Source organism: Coenobita brevimanus, chromosome 38 (assembly GCF_032717465.1).
Source record: "Coenobita brevimanus isolate Jiangsu-jjx chromosome 38, ASM3271746v2, whole genome shotgun sequence".
Classification (NCBI taxonomy): domain Eukaryota; kingdom Metazoa; phylum Arthropoda; class Malacostraca; order Decapoda; family Coenobitidae; genus Coenobita; species Coenobita brevimanus.
In genome coordinates this window covers 20,231,206-20,252,572 of record NC_136991.1, presented here as the reverse complement: position 1 = coordinate 20,252,572, position 21,367 = coordinate 20,231,206, and positions in this window count along the sequence as shown.

Below are 21,367 nucleotides of genomic sequence, written 5' to 3'. Positions count from 1 at the left end.
CTGCTTGATACCCCTGTTCGAGTGATACTCCAGATGATGAAGCGGCAGCTCAAGCCCACCACGAGAGAAGCCGGAAGCAAAGAAAGGGACGAAGAAAGACGAACCTATTCATCTAGAGCGAGAAGTTGGGCAAGGTTGTCACTTTGATGTGGAATGACAGGCGTGCAGTACACCTACTCTATGTGTGTGTGTGTGTGTGTGTGTGTGTGTGTGTGTGTGTGTGTGTGTGTGTGTGTGTTTGTGTGTGTGTGTGTGTTTTATGCGAGGAAGAAGGAACCAAAGGCCACGAGCCCGCAATTATTATTCCTTCCAAGAGAAAAACAAAATACAAGAGAGAGTCAAATTCAAGATCCGATCATTTCGAGATGCCTGGACACACTGCGTTTGAAAGACTGGAGATCATAGGAAGCAGGAAATAAAGTCAGAGGAAGACAGTTCCAGAGCTGACCTGTTGCATAAATGAAGGACTAGGAGTAACGGTTAACTCTTGCATTAAATAGTTGGACAGAAAAGGGATGAGAGTTTGTTGCTAGACGGGTAAAACGCGCCCGTCGTAGAGGTGGAAGGATGCAAGCAGACAGTTCATAGGAGCAGTGACCATTGAAGTAGCGATAGAAAAGAGATAAAGATGCAACAGTCCAACGAAGAGACAGAGGTTGGAGGGAGTCAGTCAGAGGAGGAGAGTTAATGAGACGAAAGGCCTTTGACTCCAGCCTATTGAGAAAAGCTGTATGTGGGGAGCTTCCCCACACATGAGAGTTGTACTACACACAGGGGCGGATAAAACCCGAGTATAGAGTCAACAATTGTGCAGGGGTAAAGAAGGAAAGTAGGAGGATACAGAAAAGGGTTTGCTGTCATTTGTTTCATACAGCTGAGTCTCAGTTAGAAAAAGAAGGTGAGGTTTAGAGAAGGAGAGGTGGTGCTCAACAGAGCGAAAGTTAGAGGAAAGGCCGCGAATGTTGCAGAAATGAGGAAAAGAGAGTCAGACTGTGGTTCCAGGCAGCTCGAGTCGTCACCAGGAAAGGGGCGGAAGGTAGGGGCATTTATGGCCCCCCCCCCCTGGGGACTCCGAGGCTACGTGTAGTGCTGCCATGATTTTTTAAATTTTGGGAATGGAAGTGTAGTGTGCACTGTGCCTGTAGTTTGGTGTTGATAGTTAGAGAAACTTGTATTGGAGAGCATGCTGGCCTACTCTCTGTGTTACTGAGACACTGAAAAAGTTCAGCAAAGGGAGATGGTCGGGACTTTGTCCCGAGGGCTGATGAAACGGGAGCTCCAGATCTCCCAGTCATCAGCTTTCCATCCACCTTGGGAGTACTGCCCTGCTCGATTGGTGCTACAGTGTGTGTGTGTGTGTGTGTGTGTGTGTGTGTGTGTGTGTGTGTGTGTGTGTGTGTGTGTGTGTGTGTGTGTGTGCGTGTGTATGTGTGGGTGGGTGGGTGAAGAGAGGAGAAAGGATGGATGGGAAGAAAAGAGGGGTGATGTTTTGAGAGGGGGGGGGGGTTGTGAGGAAACTCAAAACATCACCCCTCTTTCCTTCCCATCCATCATTTTTCCTCTCTTCACCCAGATTCTTACCCACCTATACAACAACTGTATGCACACACACACACACACACACACACACACACACACACACACACACACACACACACATCTGTGCCGGCATCGGCAATCCCTTTCCCTTTGTGACCCCAGTTTCCTTTCGCAACATTCCTTCTCCCTCCCACATGACCTCCCACTGCACGTATCCCTTGTATCTTTCTTTCTCTTCGTCTTTGTGTTCTGTAATCCGTTCCCCCTGGGACCTCACCTTCTTTACCCTACCTGCCCCCATACAATTCCCCCCTCACTATATTTTACCAATTCCTCTAGCCCCCTCCCACCTCCACTGCCTTGTGTGTGTGTGTGTGTGTGTGTGTGTGTGTGTGTGTGTGTGTGTGTGTGTGTGTTTGCATGTGTGCATGATTTGAATCTGTGTGTGTGTGTGTATGTGTGTGTGTGTGTGTGTGTGTGTGTGTGCGTACAAGTATTGTATATGGGTGAAGAGAGGAGAAAGGATGGATGGGAAGGAAAGAGGGGTGATGTTTGCAGTTTGGGAGGGGGTGAGGAAACTCAAAACATCACCCCTTTCCTTCCCATCCATCCTTTCTCCTCTCTTCATCCCGATTCTTACCCACCTATACAACACTTGTATGCACACACACGCACACACACACACGAATACATATCACGCACCCATGTGTGTGTGTGTGTGTGTGTGTGTGTGTGTGTGTGTGTGTGTGTGCAAGTGTTGTATAGGTGGGTAAGAATCGGGGTGAAGAGAGGAGAAAGGATGGATGGGAAGGAAAGAGGGATGATGTTTTGAGTTCACAGGGGAGTGATCTGTGGAAAATCAAAACATCACCCTTCTTTCCCTCCCATCCATCATTTCTCCTCCCTTCACGCAGATTCTTACCCACTTATACAACACTTGCACACACACACACACACACACACACACACACTCTCTCTCTCTCTCTCTCTCTCTCTCTATATATATATATATATATATATATATATATATATATATATATATATATATATATATATATATATATATATATATATATCCAATATCCATCCATCCATCCATCATCCAATCCTACATTGCCCCGTGAGGCGCGTAGGAGCCCGGGGCTAGGCAGTTGGTCTCGACATTTAAGATGAGTGTGACCAGCCTCACTCATCCCTGAGTGGCATTACATGAGCAATCAACCCCAACCATCCCTTGGATATAAACCTTCACCGGCTCATTCCGACTGGAGCGCAATAATTACCCACTAAACCACCAGGCGCAAAATTTGCCTATATGGTTACCACCCTGCGTAGTAAATGGTTTCCTGGTGTACAGGAAACCATTTGGCTTGTCATCCAGTGTAAAGTCACCCACAGGCAGAAGGAAGAGGAAAGAATGAAGGACAGAAAGAAGAGGGAGTGTAAAGTCACCCATAGGCAGGACAGGGATAGAATGAAGGAAAGAAAGACAGAAGAGGATGGAAGGAAAGAAGGATGGAAGAGAGGAAAGGCAGACACCCGAGAGCAGCACTACATCGAGTGAGTGGATGGTGAGCGCCCCTACCTACCATATATATATATATATATATATATATATATATATATATATATATATATATATATATATATATATATATATATATATATATATATGTGTGTGTGTGTGTGTGTGTGTGTGTGTGTGTGTGGAGGCGTTTTGTTTGTGGCCATCCCAAACGGGATTGAGGCGTCTGGCACCCCATTTTGTGCTAACTTATTTACAGTACTACAAGTCTGTAAGCCATTTTTATGTTTTATTTGGCGTATTCTTCCAGTACATGATATGTTCTGTGTTATATTTTTATTTTGCGATTTACAGCTACCTATTATCCCGTGTACAGTTATGTGTGTGTCTGTATGACTTGACCATAACCCTGTAATCCATATCCATGCTTATTACATTCAGTACTGTACAGTTTCAAATGAATGTGAGGAAGGTAGGATACTTTATCTGAACCTTGACCCTACTTTATTGAAACCACCCTTAGATAAGCCACCACAGTATAATAATGACAGCATTTTAGCCAGCTGTTATCCCATCCATATGTATCTGTGCCTATATGACTTGAACGTAACTCTTTCATCCATATCCATGTCTTCCGTACCATACAATGTCAAAGGAATGAGAGGAATGCAGGAAATCTGAAACTTAACCCTGCTAAAGTGACATCCCCGATATATCACCCACAATATTTGAAGATTAGGCTCCCTCGACCTCATCCGACAACAGATTGTTAGTCAACTTCTATAATCACATCTCATGGTATGGAAATATATTTATTAGAGCCAGGAAATAGGTGCAATTCACTCTGCACCCTTGATTTCCGGCAGTCCCGCCTTCGTCCGTTTATCCCTTACTCCTACCTGTCCTGTGGAAATGGCCTTGACCTGACCCCCCTCTTTGTCTCTCCCATCTCCCACCGGTGTTCTCTCTCTCTCTCTCTCTCTCTCTCTCTCTCTCTCTCTCTCTCTCTCTCTCTCTCTCTCTCTCTCCATCAATACACCCCTTTTTCCCCCCTATGATTTATTTCCATACCCATATCCACGTATTTTTCTTGTGTGTGTGTGTGTGTGTGTGTGTGTGTGTGTGTGTCTGTGTGTGTGTCTGTGTCTGTGTGTGTGTGTCTGTGTGTGTGAGCTCCTAGAAGAGTAACTGAACTATAAGTCTGACAAATCTAAACATAGGGTTTGGGTGGAGTCACCCCCTCCCTACACTAATGCCATGTTTCCTAACCCTACGATGTATAACGCCTGTGGTTTGTGTAGTAGGAATGATACATAAACATAACTCATACTAATATAACTGTAATGAAAGTGCTGACATGTATCAAGGAAGAATAAAACTATTCTGCATACTATATTATACGATAATAGAGAAACGTGGCATAAAAATTTGGCAGTGTTGCTCTAAAAATATTCTAATTATTATTTACTTCCCCAACACTTCTAACATTGCTAATTAATTTAGCAAGTATAATTGCAAGAAAATTTGAAGGGATAAAAGTGGGAAGAGGCGATCCTTTCTTAATTAAAATAAATATATCAAACAGCTCTGGGGTGGCAGCACTCACGCGACACGTGTTTGTGTGTACGCTATGGGAGGTCACCAACCCCCTACAGGATTTAGGCCTATTGGGGAAACCTCTATTAAAAAAAACGCGCAGTGACTTTTACCTCAAGGGTGGTGCGGAAATAAAGTCAAAATTATAATCCATACATAAAAATGGAAGTAAAAAACCATGGATGACACATAACAAAATCTAGCGAGAGAGAGAGAGAGAGAGAGAGAGAGAGAGAGAGAGAGAGAGAGAGAGAGAGAGAGAAATAATAATAATAATAATAATAAAACTTTATTTCCACTAAACAGTGGGTATTCTTATACATTATACAGTAGTACAGCATACAGTATGAAAGTTCTATACACAATATAATACAAGTTGATACATATGGTGGAGAATAGTGACAGAGAGGTATATGGTTTAAAAGGTGTGGGGACACTTAGGTTAAAAATAGATCAATTAAGGGATTTAGGAACGAAGGCAGTGGGAAGGATTAAGACAGATGGGAGTGTAAGATTAGGGAGTTTGAGCAATAGGGTAGAATGTATGCTCTCAATAAAAGTATAGCAATTATCAACGGCTAATTATTATACAGGTGTTGATGGTGGGGGTCTATATTTATAGGAGGTGTTGGTGGTGGAGGTATAGCGGGTGTTGTTGATGGGGGTGTTGTTGGGGGTAGGGGTATAGGGGGTGTTGGTGGCAGGGGTATAGGGGGTATTAGAAAAACGGAGATCACAAGAGGGAAACAGTGTCAAGGTCATCGCTGATGGAGAGGTCAGCTCGGAAACGTGGCAACAGTGCAGGGAGGGGGTGACTCCACCAAAACCCTACGTTTAGATTTGTCAGACTATAGTAGAATGAGATAAGGATAGCAAAGAAGAAGGCTCTCCCCCGCCCTCCAAACCCTCCAGCCGAAGCCGGCAGGAAAAAGTCAGAAAGAACACCACGCCGTATAGAAAAACTGGCGTGGACATTTTACAGGAAAGTGTGAAAGGAGAATAGAGACTATCATAGTATAACCTGAAAAGGAAAAATTGTGAAATATATTGGTTATAAGATTTTCTTTTTTCAATATCCACCCCTTATTTGTCATATGCTTATCTAGTCTATGCTTGAAACTCTCAGTGGAAGAGGCAGCAACTACTTTATAGGTAGCTTATTCCATTCGTCTACTACTCTATTACCAAACCAATTTCTACCTATTTCCTTATTGAAACAGAATTTTTCTAGTTTGAAACCATTATTTCTAGTTCTATCCTGTATGCTCACTTTAAGTACCTTACTAATATCTCCCTTATTTATACCCTTCATCCACTTAAACACCTCAATTAAGTCTCCCCTAACTCTACGCCTCTCTAGCGAATGCAGACTTAGTCTTTTCAGTCTGTCTTCATATGACAGATTCCGAACGTCATGTATCATTTTTGTCATTCTTCTCTGTACATTTTCTAACGAATTAATATCCATTCTATAGTAAGGACACCAAAATTGTACTGCGTAGTCTAAATGTGGACTTACTAATGCTAGATAAAGTTTTAGTATTACTTTTGATGATCTATTGATCACGCTTCTCGAAATAAATTCTAGGACCCTATTTGCTTTATTTCTCGCATTAATACACTGTTGCCTTGGTTTAAGGTCGTTACTAATCATAACTCCTAGATCCCTCTCGCATTCCGATTTGCTAATTTCTTTCTTACCTAAGCTGTATTTAGTGTCTCCAATGGTCTTGCCTACGTTAAGTATACTTTGCATTTTTCAACGTTAAATTCCATTTGCCAAGTTTTAGACCATTTGGACAATATATCGAGGTCTTTTTGTAAGTTATGGCAATTGTCAGTCGAGTTACTGATACGCCCTATTTTTGTATCGTCGGCAAATTGCTGATGCTGCTATTGACTCCTAAGTCTAGATCATATATATATATATATATATATATATATATATATATATATATATATATATATATATATATATATATATATATATATATATATATATATATAATAAATAATAAGGGACCGAGTACTGAACCTGTGGTACACTGCTAGTTACTAATCCCCAGTCCAATACCTTTCACAGACAGCTGGGACCGGTTTTATGGACGGAGTGCCTTGTATAGTTGGGATGGGACTAATCTTAGCAGGCAGGGAGTTACTGTTTTAGCTGGAATGATAGATAGGGAGTTGGAGGGATTTTTTCGAGATTGAGAAGTAGGTGTACAGGAAGATGCAGCAACTACACTCAGAAATCATTATTACCATGTTTGGATAGATGCATCAATACTTGCAAAATTAAGAATAAAAGTTCAACCATTAGTGTAGATTCATCCACTCAGGCACCTCAAATTGAGCAGGCGATGATAGATGATAGAACAAGCGATGATAGAAGGGCGATAAGCGATAGTACAAAAAATTGTTATATTAGTAAAGTAAAGAGTTTCCCAGTTATTAATAAAATAAATAACAGTAAATGCCAAGGTAGAGGCATAACTACTAGTAATAATCTGAAAGTGTACTACACAAACAGCCGGAGTTTACGCAATAAAATGGATGAACTGAGGGCTTTAATTTGTACAGAGAAAATAGACATTGCCGTTATTAGTGAAACTTGGATGAATACAGACACTCGAGAATTTTTAGCAGAATATCAGATAAAAGGCTATAATATTTTTGTGTCAAACCGTCAGGGAAGAAAGGGGGGAGGGGTAGCTAATTATGTAAAGGATTCATTAAACTGTTACAATAAAGCAGACATTAAAGTAAATAGGGACACAGAAAGTGTCTGGGTTGAAATTAGTAACAATAGGGAGAAATTAGTCTTAGGAGCAATTTACAGATCTCCTAAATTAAGTAGAGCTGATAGTAAATACCTTTAGGAGGAAATTAGGAAAGCATCACAGTCCAGCTTAGTAATAATTGTAGGGGACCTTAATCTGCCAAGGATAGATTGGAAAAATCAGACAGGAGATGCAGAATCAGAGGAATTTCTAGAGGTAGTACAGGATAATTTCCTTTATCAGTATATCAGGGAGCCCACCAGAGGTAATAATATACTAGATTTGGTTTTAGCTAATAAAGGAAATATCATTAGCGATATAGAGGTTGGTGGACGACTTGGTAATAGCGAGCATGAAGAAATTAAGTTCAAATTTATTTGGGATGTCTGTTCCACTGAAAATACCTCCACTGTTCCTAATGTTCGTCTAGGAGATTTCGATGGCTTAAGAGCTTATTTTTGAACGGTATTCCAAAGGGAGATTAGTTATTTGAGGGAATGCCAGGTCAGTAGGGAACCCCAGGTCATAGGTCAGGCGCAGGAAACACGTGGGAATGTCCGTCAGGTGTCTGTGAGGGGGGAGGTGGTAGATAGGAATGTAGTCCAGGTCACGGAAATTAACTCAGCTCCAGTACCAATCAGACGTTCGACAAGTGAGAAGTATAACGAGTTAATAAATATAATACACGGAGGCCAAGATAGATATATTCCTTCAAAATCGTTTAGAACGAATAATTCAGAACCATGATGGTTAAACAACAGATTAAAATCTCTCATAGGCCAAAGGAAAGGAATATATAGAAAAGTAAAACGTGGAGAGGAACACTTACGTAACCGATACACGATTTTAAATAGAGAAGTAAAGAGGGAGATAAGAAAAGCAAAGAGAAGTTATGAAATTAAGGTTGCAAGTGAATCAAAAGAAAACCCCAAGGGTTTTTATCAAATGTACCGTACGAAAAATAAAGATAAGATAGGACCACTGAGAACAGAGTCAGGTGACATTACCAATGAAGATAAAGAAATGTGCTCCATCCTAAATAATTATTTCATATCAGTATTCACCAAGGAAAATCTAGGCCTGGTCCCTCAAGCAGCAAATATTTACCATGAGAATACGGAAAATATTCTTAGTAAAATAACCATTAGTAAGGAGGACGTACGGAAAGAAATTAATAAGTTAAAACCTCAAAAATCGCCAGGTCCGGACGATATATATGCAAAAATTATAAAAGAAACCAAAGAAGAATTATGTCAGGCACTTTTAACATTATTTAATGACTCTTTAAGTTCAGGAGAAGTTCCCGAGGCGTGGAAGACCGCAAACCTAGTGCCCATCTTTAAAAAGGGTGATAAATCAGCTGCGTCGAATTATCGTCCGATAAGTCTAACGTCAATAGTAGGAAAAATGTTAGAGTCAATTTTGGCAAATAAGATTAGAGAACACTTAGAAAGATTTAATCTTATAAACGAAAGTCAGCACGGATTCAGGCAAGAACGATCCTGCCTCACAAACTTGTTGTCATTCTACTCGGAGGTCTATGAGGCAGTAGATAGCGATAAAGCTTACCATGTTATTTATCTGGACTTTAGTAAAGCTTTCGATAGGGTCCCACACGAAAGGTTAGTTAGAAAGGTTCGAGCACACGGTATAGACGGCGATATCTTAAAATGGAAAGAATCCTGGCTGAAAGGACGAAAGCAGAGAGTATTAATAAATGGAACTAAGTCAGACTGGGGATTAGTAACTAGCGGTGTACCACAGGGTTCAGTACTCGGTCCCTTATTATTTATCATATATATAAATGATCTAGACTTAGGAATCAATAGCAGCATCAGCAAATTTGCCGACGATACAAAAATAGGGCGTATCATTAACTCGACTGACGATTGCCATAACTTACAAAAAGACCTCGATATATTGTCCAAATGGTCTAAAACTTGGCAAATGGAATTTAATGTTGAAAAATGTAAAGTACTTAACGAAGGTAAGACCATTGGAGATACTAAATACAGCTTAGATAAGAAAGAAATTAGCAAATCGGAATGCGAGAGAGATCTAGGAGTTATGATTAGTAACGACCTTAAACCAAGGCAACAGTGTATTAATGCGAGAAATAAAGCAAATAGGGTCCTAGGATTTATTTCGAGAAGCGTGAGCAATAGATCATCTAAAGTAATACTGAAATTTTATCTAGCATTAGTAAGGCCACATTTAGACTACGCAGTACAGTTTTGGTGTCCTTACTATAGAATGGATATTAATTCGTTAGAAAATGTATAGAGAAGAATGACAAAAATGATACATGACGTCCGTAACCTGTCACATGAAGACAGACTGAAAAGACTAAGTCTGCATTCGCTAGAGAGGCGTAGAGTAAGGGGAGACTTAATTGAGGTGTTTAAGTGGATGAATGGTATAAATAAGGGAGATATTAGCAAGGTACTTAAAGTGAGCGTACAGGATAGAACTAGAAATAATGGTTTCAAACTAGAAAAATTCTGTTTCAGTAAGGAAATCGGTAGAAATTGGTTTGGTAATAGAGTAGTAGACGAATGGAATAAGCTACCTAGTAAAGTAGTTGCCACCTCTTCCATTGAGAGTTTCAAGCATAGACTAGATAAGCATATGAGAAATAAGGGGTGGATATAGAATAAAGAAAATCTTATAACCAATACTAATTCATAATTTTTTTCTTTTCAGGTTACACTATGAGAGTCTCTATTCTCCTTTCACACTTTCCTGTAAAATGTCCACGCCAGTTTTTCTATACGGCGTGGTGTTCTTTCTGACTTTTTCCTGCCGGCTTCGGCTGGAGGGTTTGGAGGGCGGGGGAGAGCCTTCTTCTTTGCTATCTTTATCTCATTCTAGTAGTTCAGTTACTCTTCTAGGAGCTGCCTAGCATGGGCCAACCGGCCTACTGCAGTTATCCTCTCTTCTTATGTTCTTATGTCCTTTCAGCCAGGATTCTATCCATTTTAAGATATCGCCGTCTATACCGTGTGCTCGAACCTTTCTAACTAACCTTTCGTGTGGGACCCTATCAAAAGCTTTACTAAAGTCCAGATAAATAACAACGTAAGCTTTATCGCTATCTACTGCCTCATAGACCCCCGAGTAGAATGACAAGTTTGTGAGGCAGGATCGTCCTTGCCTGAATCCGTGCTGACTTTCGTTTATAAGATGAAATCTTTCTAAGTGTTCTGTAATCTTATTTGCCAAAATTGACTCTAACATTTTTCCTACTATTGACGTTAGACTCATCGGACGATAATTCGACGCAGCTGATTTATCACCCTTTTTAAAGATGGGCACTACGTTTGCGGTCTTCCACGCCTCTGGAACTTCTCCTGAACTTAAAGAGTCATTAAATAACGTTAAAAGTTGCTGACATAATTCTTCTTTGGTTTCTTTTATAATTTTTAGGCGTCTTGCATGTGGGGCGTGGTGTAGCCAGTGGGCTTTTTTCTTGTTTTTCACAGTACACATGAGCTTTTTCATCAGCACTCCCCTTTTTCCCCCAGTGGTTTGTGTTTGCAACGACATACACACTTTAGAGGCTGGTCAGGACACACACACACACACACACACACACACACACACACACACACACACACACAACAAATTCTTAGTGTCACTAACTAGCTAACTTGTGAACATACCTGGGCATTTTAGCTGCTTTTATCAGGTGTACAGTTATGTCGATGTGTCGGTGTGACATCACCCTACCACTCATATCCATGCCATATCCATATCCACATTGTTCTTATATTCCACGGTCCACATCAGCCACGTACTTTATCAGTACATCCATTTCCCGATGTGGTTTACATTTGTATCGGTGTATTCAGTTTATTTTAGGGTCCGCTCTGATGCTCCATTGTCCCTCACACTCGGTAAATGTAGGATGCTTTATGTCACCAACTTCTCTAATCTCTGTTCACAACTTCGCCATTACCACGGCGTTTTAGAAAAAAAAAAATGTTTACCAGAGGATACACAGATGTATGACGAGTACACCGATATATATTTCTTGCTGTTTTGCGAGAGTTGAGTTTTGGCGAGATAGCCACACAGGCAAAGGGTCCTTTTCAGCTAAGTACCGCAGCCAACGGGCTAGGCAGCTTCAGCTACTGTACTCCATTTACCTGAACTTTTCACCTGGCACCACGCTGAAAGTTACCCAGTTCGTCCATACCACCTCCCTGTCTAACTCCAGCCATGTGTTGGAACATCCCTCCGTCTTGTCCTAAAAACGAAGACTTGTAAAAAAACAGACAGATAGACATGTTTATCCAGGGCAATGTCCGGTATCCCTATTTGTTATTATTAATTTTGGGTGATTTTATATTTTCCCAGCCAAAATGAGCAAGATATGAAGTCATTTTCTGTTAAATATAATGAAAATTGTTGTTGCATATTGAGATAAAAGTAATGCTTGTTCCTCAACTCGTTACCCATTGTGTGAGGCCCACCTCCCATAAGGACTGCCAGGGGGTAAGCTTTTGGGGAGGGGATTAGGATAGTGAGTGACCCTTCCTGCTCTTGTCCTCAACCCCTTGCTTCCCCCACATGGCCACAACCATCCTACCTACTATGATCATGGTTTTTGTGACATTTTATGTTTATATAAATCTTGTTACTTTATATTTTTCCTACATTTTTATGCATTATCATTTTACTGTCAGAAAAAGGAAGGAGTAAATGTCCATTTGTTCTATCATAAAATCTAATGTAACATTCCTTCATGGACGACTGTGGGTGGGTTTATGGTAACACAGGAGCTGCCACGTAAGGGCCAATAGTCCTATTGTAGACTCCTTACTTTATTGTCATGTAACTGAACACAGAAAGGGCCATGAAAGAAAATACTAATGATGATAATTTATTATACGCTAAAATGTTAAAATTTACAGTATATACAGTATATACCAGGACTGTGGAGTCCTAGTCCGGTGTTTTAGGTATCGACTTACAAACCTGGTTTATACCATACACCATACACAATCATATTACCAGAGATAAATATGCAGACACCACCACATCCATTCACCATAGACAACCATACAGAGACCACCATACACCACCACAACCATGCCTCAAACACAAGCATACAGACTCCAACAAACACCACAACCATACACCATATAGAACCATGCATACACTATCATTCATCATCACAACTACTCCTTATACACAACCATAAAAAACACCATACACCATCACAACCAAACAACATACACAATCATACGGATATCACCATATTCTGCTACACAATAATATAGACATAGAGGCTCCCAGGACCACCGCTGAAGAACTTAGAAGTGTTTTACGGTGTGGTAGACCCGGAAGCACTCACCCAAGCACAAGCCAACTTTACATTCATTGCACATGACATTTACTTTAGTTTTTTTCTTTGTGCCTCGCGTTGTGTTGAGGTACACATGACAGTTCATTCGTCTCGTACGCTTCCTGCTCTTCTCATGGTGGGCATCAGTTGCGTCTACCTCGTCATTTGAGCTCCGGTTTTCAAGGTGAGTCATCTGGACAAGGAATTTTGGCATATATTTCCTACCCTTCTTTACAGTTCCACATGACCCAGTTTTATTATCATGAAGGAACTGACAGACAGCAGGGCTTGTGTACCAATTGTCAGTGTAGAGAATGTGACCCCTGCCCATGTAAGGTGCCATCATCTTTTTGACGATGGCACCAGACATACCCATGGGGTCGGTCTTACTGACCTTTGATACATCCTGATTTGTCCCTGTGTGCACAACCATATCAAGCACAACTCCTGTCTCACAGTCGCATAGCACAAACAGTTTTATCCCAAAGCGATGGTGCTTTGAGGGAATATACTGTTTGAAGACTAGGTGACCCTTGTATAACAGAAGTGACTCATCGATGACCAGCTTCTGGAAGGAATAGAAATATTTCTTGTACCGTGAAAGGAACATTGAAAATATTTCTCTCACCTTCCAGATACGGTCATCGTGGGCAGGATTTTCATTGTCTGCAAAATGCAGAAAAGTTAATAGCAATAAAAACCTGTCCCGAGTCATATATTTGCTAAACAGGGGTGTGGGGATAAGGTGGTCATTCTGCCAGTAATGATCTATCACATGCTTCTTACAAAGTGGCATCACCAACATCAAAGTAATAAAAACAATGAGCTCCATGGGCGTGGTATCCACCCACTGCCGTAGCCTGGAGCATGGAGAGATGAAGTCCATTTGCTGAGACACATAACGGTAATGTTTGTTAGTGTTCTTAGCAATGTATGACAGGACCTCATTATCTAACAAGGCACGGAAGAAGTCACTCTCCCTTGCCTCGTCTGTGCAAGGCCAGTCTTCCGTTGTACCACGCCTGTCACGTCGAAACTTGTGCAGGTCTAGTACAAAATTTGATCCCTCCGACCAGGCAAACGAGAAGACTGAGGTCTCATGTAAGGAGGGTACATCGTCGTCCTCGCCTTCATTCAGGCCTTTGTCCTTGTCCCTGTGAAATGGTTCCTCCTCATCATCACTGCTGGATGACTCCATCTCGGTGTTGCTGTCTGGCCACCCGTAGTCCCTACCATCGATTTCACAGCCACTCTCACTGTCGTCGTCACCATCCCCAGGGAATAATATTGGTATTAATTTTGATGGGCTAAGGATCCGGAAGCATTGGCGTGGGCGTGGTGCAGGCGTGTGCCCTGAGGTACCTGGGATGGCAGGTGGTGGGACAGGTGCAGCTGTAGAAGCACTGGGGATGGTATCTTGGGGAGAAACAGGTAAGAGACAGGATTAGCAAAAAAAAAAAATAATAATAATAATCAATAGACTATCAAATAATAACATTAATTTTGTTGGCTATGCAATAGAAAATACAGTGCACAATGGATGCAACAAGTTATTGGTAGGATTTTCACCTGGGATGGCTGGTGGTGGGACAGGTGCAACTATGCAGCCAGGTTTGCTGCACTGTTGCTGCAATGGCCGGGGTGGTGGAGATGGGCGCCGTGGTGGAGAACCACGTGATGGAATCTGGGGGAAAAAACAGGTAATATACTGGATAAGAAAAAAAAAAAAAATACTTTCAGCAAAGAGACTGGGAAGTTCACATACAAACCAACATCTCCCAGGTTATCTGTTTACAGACATTTTCGAATTTGATGCTCTTACAAAGACGCTTCTACCTGGACAGTGGCATCCCAATTGGGCAAAATTATCTTCAGATTTAATGGAAAGATACGTGTCCTTCTGGACAGCGGTTATATTCTTCCGTATTCTGATTTCATTTTTGTTATGCAAATTATTATGTTTTACATTTTATGGTCTAAATGATGACCACTTCCCCCGTACGCTCACCTCCCCACGTTACCCTTTGTCACGCATGTACAGTATACTTCTCATTACCTCTCTCATGTAGTGTGATGCATTTATTTTTTGCTTATCCAGTTCAAAAAATATTACACAGCGGAGTGTAAGCTGAAAATAATTTAGGACTTCATATATCAACATAATCTTTACTTTCAATGTTTTATCATAGTATGCAGACTGATAAAGAGACAGATAAATAAACTGTGTAAATATTTACTACCGCATGTGATTTTTTGCTGTGTTACAGCCGTGCCTTTCAACTATGTAGAGGTAGTAACGGTGACACTGGAATCAAATGAAAGGGATTCCCAGATCCATCAGGGCTGCATGCAGCTCTCTTCATCACCACCGGCACCACGGCCCCCCTCCCCTCACCACCCTCGCCATCACGTCTTCATCACCCCTCCACCCCTTTCCCCCTCACCAGTCTCTATGCAACGTTGTTTATCTTCTCCCTGTTCTCTCATCCTCCATCTCCATACCCTCTCATGTTCAATAATGGTTACCTTTACTAGTCTTTCGTGTGTGTGTGTGTGTGTGTGTGTGTGTGTGTGTGTTTTCCTTCCCTATCTAGTGTGTGTGTGTGTGTGTGTGTGTGTGTTCCTTCCCTGTCTAGTGTGTGTGTGTGTGTGTGTGTGTGTGTGTGTGTGTGTGTGTGTGTGTGTGTGTGTGTGTGTGTGTGTTCCTTCCCTCTCTAGTGTGTGTGTGTGTGTGTGTGTGTGTGTTCCTTCCCTCTCTAGTGTGTGTGTGTGTGTGTGTGTGTGTGTGTGTGTGTGTGTGTGTGTGTGTGTGTGTTCCTTCCCTCTCTAGTGTGTGTGTGTGTGTGTGTGTGTGTGTGTGTGTGTGTGTGTGTTTGTGTATAGCACCACTATTTTCGGATGTATGTCTCTGCCTCCCCCCCCCCAGCTATTCCTTTCGTCACAGGCCATTTTGCATGTATACATGTACAAATCGTCAGATACTAACATATCCATTTTCTGTGTCTTGTTATCACATAGCCGTGATTTCTAATATGGTAGAATTAAACCCACAAGTCGAAACGGGTGTTTTTTGGGGAGATACAACGTTTCGACCCGACTTGGGCCCTCTTCAGGTATGACTATGAGTAAGAACATAATGCATTTATATATGGGGTGCTGAGGGGAGGAGAAGGAGGAGGAGGGCGGGGGACTGAATTAGGAAGAGGAAGGGGAAAGCAAGGGGGGAGGGGAAGCAGTAGTATTAGTGTTTATTATAGTAACCAGTTTTTTTTTTTCCCTGTAACTGGTACTGTTGCTTTTAGAGTTATTATTATTATTATTAATATTATTATTATTATTATTATTATTATTATTATTATTATTATCATTATTATTATTATCATTAGTATTATTATTTTTATTGTTTTTTTACTGTTATTATGACTCTTTTCTTTATTGCTGTCTATGCTGGTATCCTGTTTTCCTCTAACTGTACTGCTGTTATTATTATCATCAGTTTTCATTACTTGTATTATCATTGTTTTTTCTTTGTTATTTTGTCTATTTCCACCATTTTCTATTATTCTTTTCATCAATGTTCCCAGTTTTTTCCCTGTAACTTGTTCTGATATTATTACAGCGATTAATATTATTGTTTCCATCATCATTATGAATACCATCGTTATTATTATTTGTATCCTCCAGTGTTTAGAGCCTGTCTTTCCTGTTTGCAGCCTGTCTGAGTCCGTTGCTGCTTGCTTTCCTTTCCTTTGAGTCACACCCGCCTCTCTCTCCCTCCCTCCCCTCCCTCTCTCTCCCTCCCTCCCCTCCCCCCCCTCTCTCTCTCTCTCTCTCTCTCTCTCTCTCCATCCATTTTACCTTTCTATCTCTTTTTATATACTTTCGTAATAAAACACTCAGCAATTCTTCTGAATTAAAAAATCTAATTTATCATTCTCGCATATTTCCAGTTGCCATTATTTCACCATTGCCCTACTGTCCACCCACATCCCCCCTCCCCCCCCCAAAAAAAAATCGGTATGTTGATACATGCCCTTTCTTTCCTGGCATGTTTTAGTATTTTACTCGTATTCCATTTGCTTATTGCTCTTCTTTTTTCGTTATTACCTCTTCCGTCTCTCATACAGATCCACCTCACCCTCTGATCCGATTATCCCCTCACACCTAATCTTCTTTACCCTCGTAGCATCTACTTGTCATCCCCTCCCTCTCTCGCTTGCTTTTCTTCCCCCTCCCGCCCCCCCTCCTCTCTCTCTCTCGGGTTCAGATACTCCGTATTATGTTTCACTTCACAGAAATTTTTGCTTTTGTTTTTTACATATAATATTTTACTCAGATACCGGCTATTCTTCAACTATCTATATCATTACATATCAAAGTACACCATGCTTCGTTTTCCCAAAGCGCTATTTTGATATGAAAACAGTACACAAAGTGCGTATTGTTAGAGATACTACAGAGAGAGCGGACTGGGAGATGGGATGGCAGGTAATGACTGGGAACTGTGTGAGTGTGTGAGAGAGAGATTTTCATCTTACAACGATTCAACCTAATTTTTCAACTTTATCAGTACAGCTATAGGCACAGTATTAGTATAGGTACAGGTCATCATGCATGTACATATGTACAGGTACTATTATAATATAATTGTCTGACATTCAGTTGTCCCCCTTCTGGACTTATACATTCTCTCCCACTCCAAAACTAATCCCTTGTTTGCCTGACCTCTTCTTCACACATTCACACCTTCTCCAGGTTAGTTATGTAAAGATATATATATATATATATATATATATATATATATATATATATATATATATATATATATATGTATTTGCATAAGATGATGGTGTAATCTTTATATATTTTGATTCTTTATGGAGATGCTGGTTTTATGTGCAGAAAACAGTTAGTAGCAGAAATCACTTCTCAAAAATGGCTTTTGTGCATCAGATACGTACATTGTACTATAGGTTAAAAAAAAAAAACAAAAAAAAAGTATCAGTGCAAGGGGTGATCGATGTTCACCGAAATGTTAAGTCTGGCGTCCATTTGGTGCCACGCATATATCAGCGTCTTCGTGCATGGTTTCGTATTGCTTCACCCCAAGTACGCACTGATACTTTATTTACTCAAAGTACAGTGTAACTATTATATCATTATATTATTATACATGATGAGTGAGGCCTTTGATGCGACTCCCCAAATGTTGCGTTAGTTATTTTTTAAGTCTTCAGTACTCTTATATTCATTATATTTTATAAACCACTGATTTTAGACAGAAAATGAATTCATGTGCAATACTTACCAGGGAGGCTTTGCTTGATCCCCTTCTGGCCTTTCCCTTCCCTTCCGGCCCAATTAGGTGTTGGAGTGTCGTCGGTGGGATGGTACAGGGGAGGAGGCTCATTCACAAAATCCAAACACACCGCACAGCATGCTTCTTTTTTATTCTTTTCGAGAGAGGCAAGTCCTCTGGAATTACTGTGCCCCCCGTGGACAGAGACCTGTCAACACTTCCACCCCTCATGGTGGTCGCTGGGTCACTGAACACGATAGATTAGTCCTGGGTCATTCTCAGGTAGGGTGGAGTTGCCAGGTGTCACCGGCCAAATATTTATCTCACTTTGACAAGATAGGTAGCGACCCAATCGGGCATAGTCGATGTCGCCTACTGAGTGACCAACTGGTAATTGTCGCGGTTTACGGGTTAACAATGCCCTCAGCTGGACCTCTCATGTTAGATCACTTGCTAAAACCGCCTCAAAGAAACTTGGATTATTGTACAGAGTCCGTAACTTCTTCACTGACGAGCAGTTAGTTATAATTTATAAGAGTCATGTGGGCTCTCTGCTTGAATACTGCTCACCTTTGTGGAGTGGATGTGGAGAGGTTGCATTAAAACAAGTAGACAAAATTCAGAATAAAGCTGTTAGAATTATTAATAACCCTGCTATTATTAATAAACTACCTCCCCTACAAGTAAGAAGGAATGTTGCCTCCCTTGCGTTATTTTACAGATATTTCTATAGCAAATGCTCAGACGAAGTTGTGTCCATGGTGCCACCTCTCCATGCCTTCCCTCGTGCTACACGGGCAATTGACAGCGTTCATGACTGGAATGTCACTCGGCCATACTGCAGAACTTCTGCCTGTCAGAATTCTTTCATTCCCCGAACTGCATCTTTCTGGAACTCGCTTCCCCTGAGTTGTTTCCCTCCAAACTTCAACCTACTGCTGTTCAAGTCTAACTGTTACAGATATTTTATGAACAGAGGACACCAGTAATCTGGTGCATGGATTTGTTTTTTTTATTCATCTGTTTTTCCTTCCTCTGTTCTGTTACTAAAAAAATAAAAGCTTCATATATCATCATGCAGCTGACAACTGGATTCTCCGCTCAGTCAAGGCCACCTACATAACTAAATGCTAGTCATGCTCTTCTGACGTCACAGTAGTTCACACACACACACACACACACACACGCAATAAAAATTAATTCTATGTATGAATATGTACTATGGGTATCAGTGCACAATATGCGTGAGACATTTGGGACCACAGGATGGTCACTGAAATTTAAGTGCCCGACCTACCTCAGTTGGTTCCCCTGACGTCGGAAGGGGTCATACATCACTATCTATCTATTGCCAGATGCCTTAATCCCTTATACGGGGTGGCCACAAACAAATCGCCTCCACGTCACCCTGTACCCCGCCATTTCACTGCCCTGCTCCCAATTCACACCCCTTTCTCTCATACATCATCAACTAGCAGTATCCTCTTGCAAACATGTAGCAAATGTTATTTTTATAAAAACATTGTTCATACACAATGAGATGTTAGTAAACATCAGCATCCGATGAAATGCTGATTCGGCACGACTCACACCCCTCGTGCACCAATACTTTTGTGTACGAGTATATGAACGGACAACACATGCAGCTAATGCTACAGTTTAAATTATATATATATATATATATATATATATATATATATATATATATATATATATATATATATATATATATATATATATATCTGTGTGAGTGTGTGTGTGTGTGATATATACATCTGTGTGAGTGTGTGTGTGTGTGTGTGTGTGTTCTTACCTAATTGTTCTTACCTAATTGTATCTTTACAGGGATGAGTCAAGCTCGTACTGTCCCATGTCTTAAACCATATTTATCGAACATATCCTTAAATTTGTGAATTGTTTTGGCACTAGTGGGGGGGCCAGTGTTTTCCCGTTGGTTTCAAATGTTAATTTTTGGCCACTGGTTGGACTGTCTTCTGGAAGGACTTAACTTGCAAAAAAATGATGTCACTATTTTTTTGGGCCATTTCCTTATATGTTTCTATCACATTTAAATTATTGCCCAAATCGTGCTAAATAATTTAATTACGTTACCCCAAAAAACAACATAAACACTATTGTATCCAAGTCAAACACCCAATATTATTACTGAAAGTTTACATTTTGATAAAACAATAACACTCCTTTCAACAAACTAAACATTTTTTGCGTCTATAGTGTACAAAGACGGATAATGTCATTGCTCAAACAATTACGTTACCCCAAAAAACAACATAAACACTATTGTATCCAAGTCAAACACCCAATATTATTACTGAAAGTTTACATTTTGATAAAACAATAACACTCCTTTCAACAAACTAAACATTTTTTGCTTCTATAGTGTACAAAGACGGATAATGTCATTGCTCAAACATGTTTTTCTTCATTCTCTCCATCCACCATTCTGGCTGGGTCTAATCAGGTTTAAAAGATGATAGATCATTAATGTGCAGCTAGTGTTGTGTTCATAGTTAGATGGAATGATCTCCTTCTCCATCCTCAACAAGTCCCAAGAGTGCCTGGTTGACGTTACTGCACACCTCCTCATCGGCTCCACACCTACACATCTCAGAGCAGTTGAGGCGCTGGGACCTACAGGAACAATTGGACACGCAACTGGTCTTCTTGCACCCACATTTAACCCGTCACGTCCCGAGGTTTTCCGCACCTCCGACATCCCCCAATCCCGAGGTATTTTCGATTTTTTTTTTTTTGTGGCTAAAACCTCCGCTTTTGGTGAGAAACATCGAAAATTCATAGAGAAATCACTCACCTGAGGTTTAAAATACTCGATCCAGGTAGGAGTTCCTCCTTACCTGACTGGGTTTTCTAACATGCTGGCACCAAAGAAAATGAGTTCTGTGGGAGGGTAACTATTTCACACAACTCATAAACGGTATTTATTTATTTACTTGGTATGAATTTATATGTAGTATGAGAGTATATTGGTTTTCAAGCAGTAATATAGGCATTATAAGCATTGTTTCACTCACTAACTAATCACCATACCTGACCTTTTTTTGCCACATTACCTGATCATTATTTCTGACTGTTTCTTCTTCTAATGCTATGTGAACTTTGTCCTCCACATTGTCATCGATTGGGGAATCACTCTGGCCCTCAGTATCTTTACTGGCCAGGTCACTGGTAACAGGTGAATTGCTGAGACAATGGCGTGAGGGGGGGAAGGGGGAGGTTATGCGGTGTAAGGCATTGTC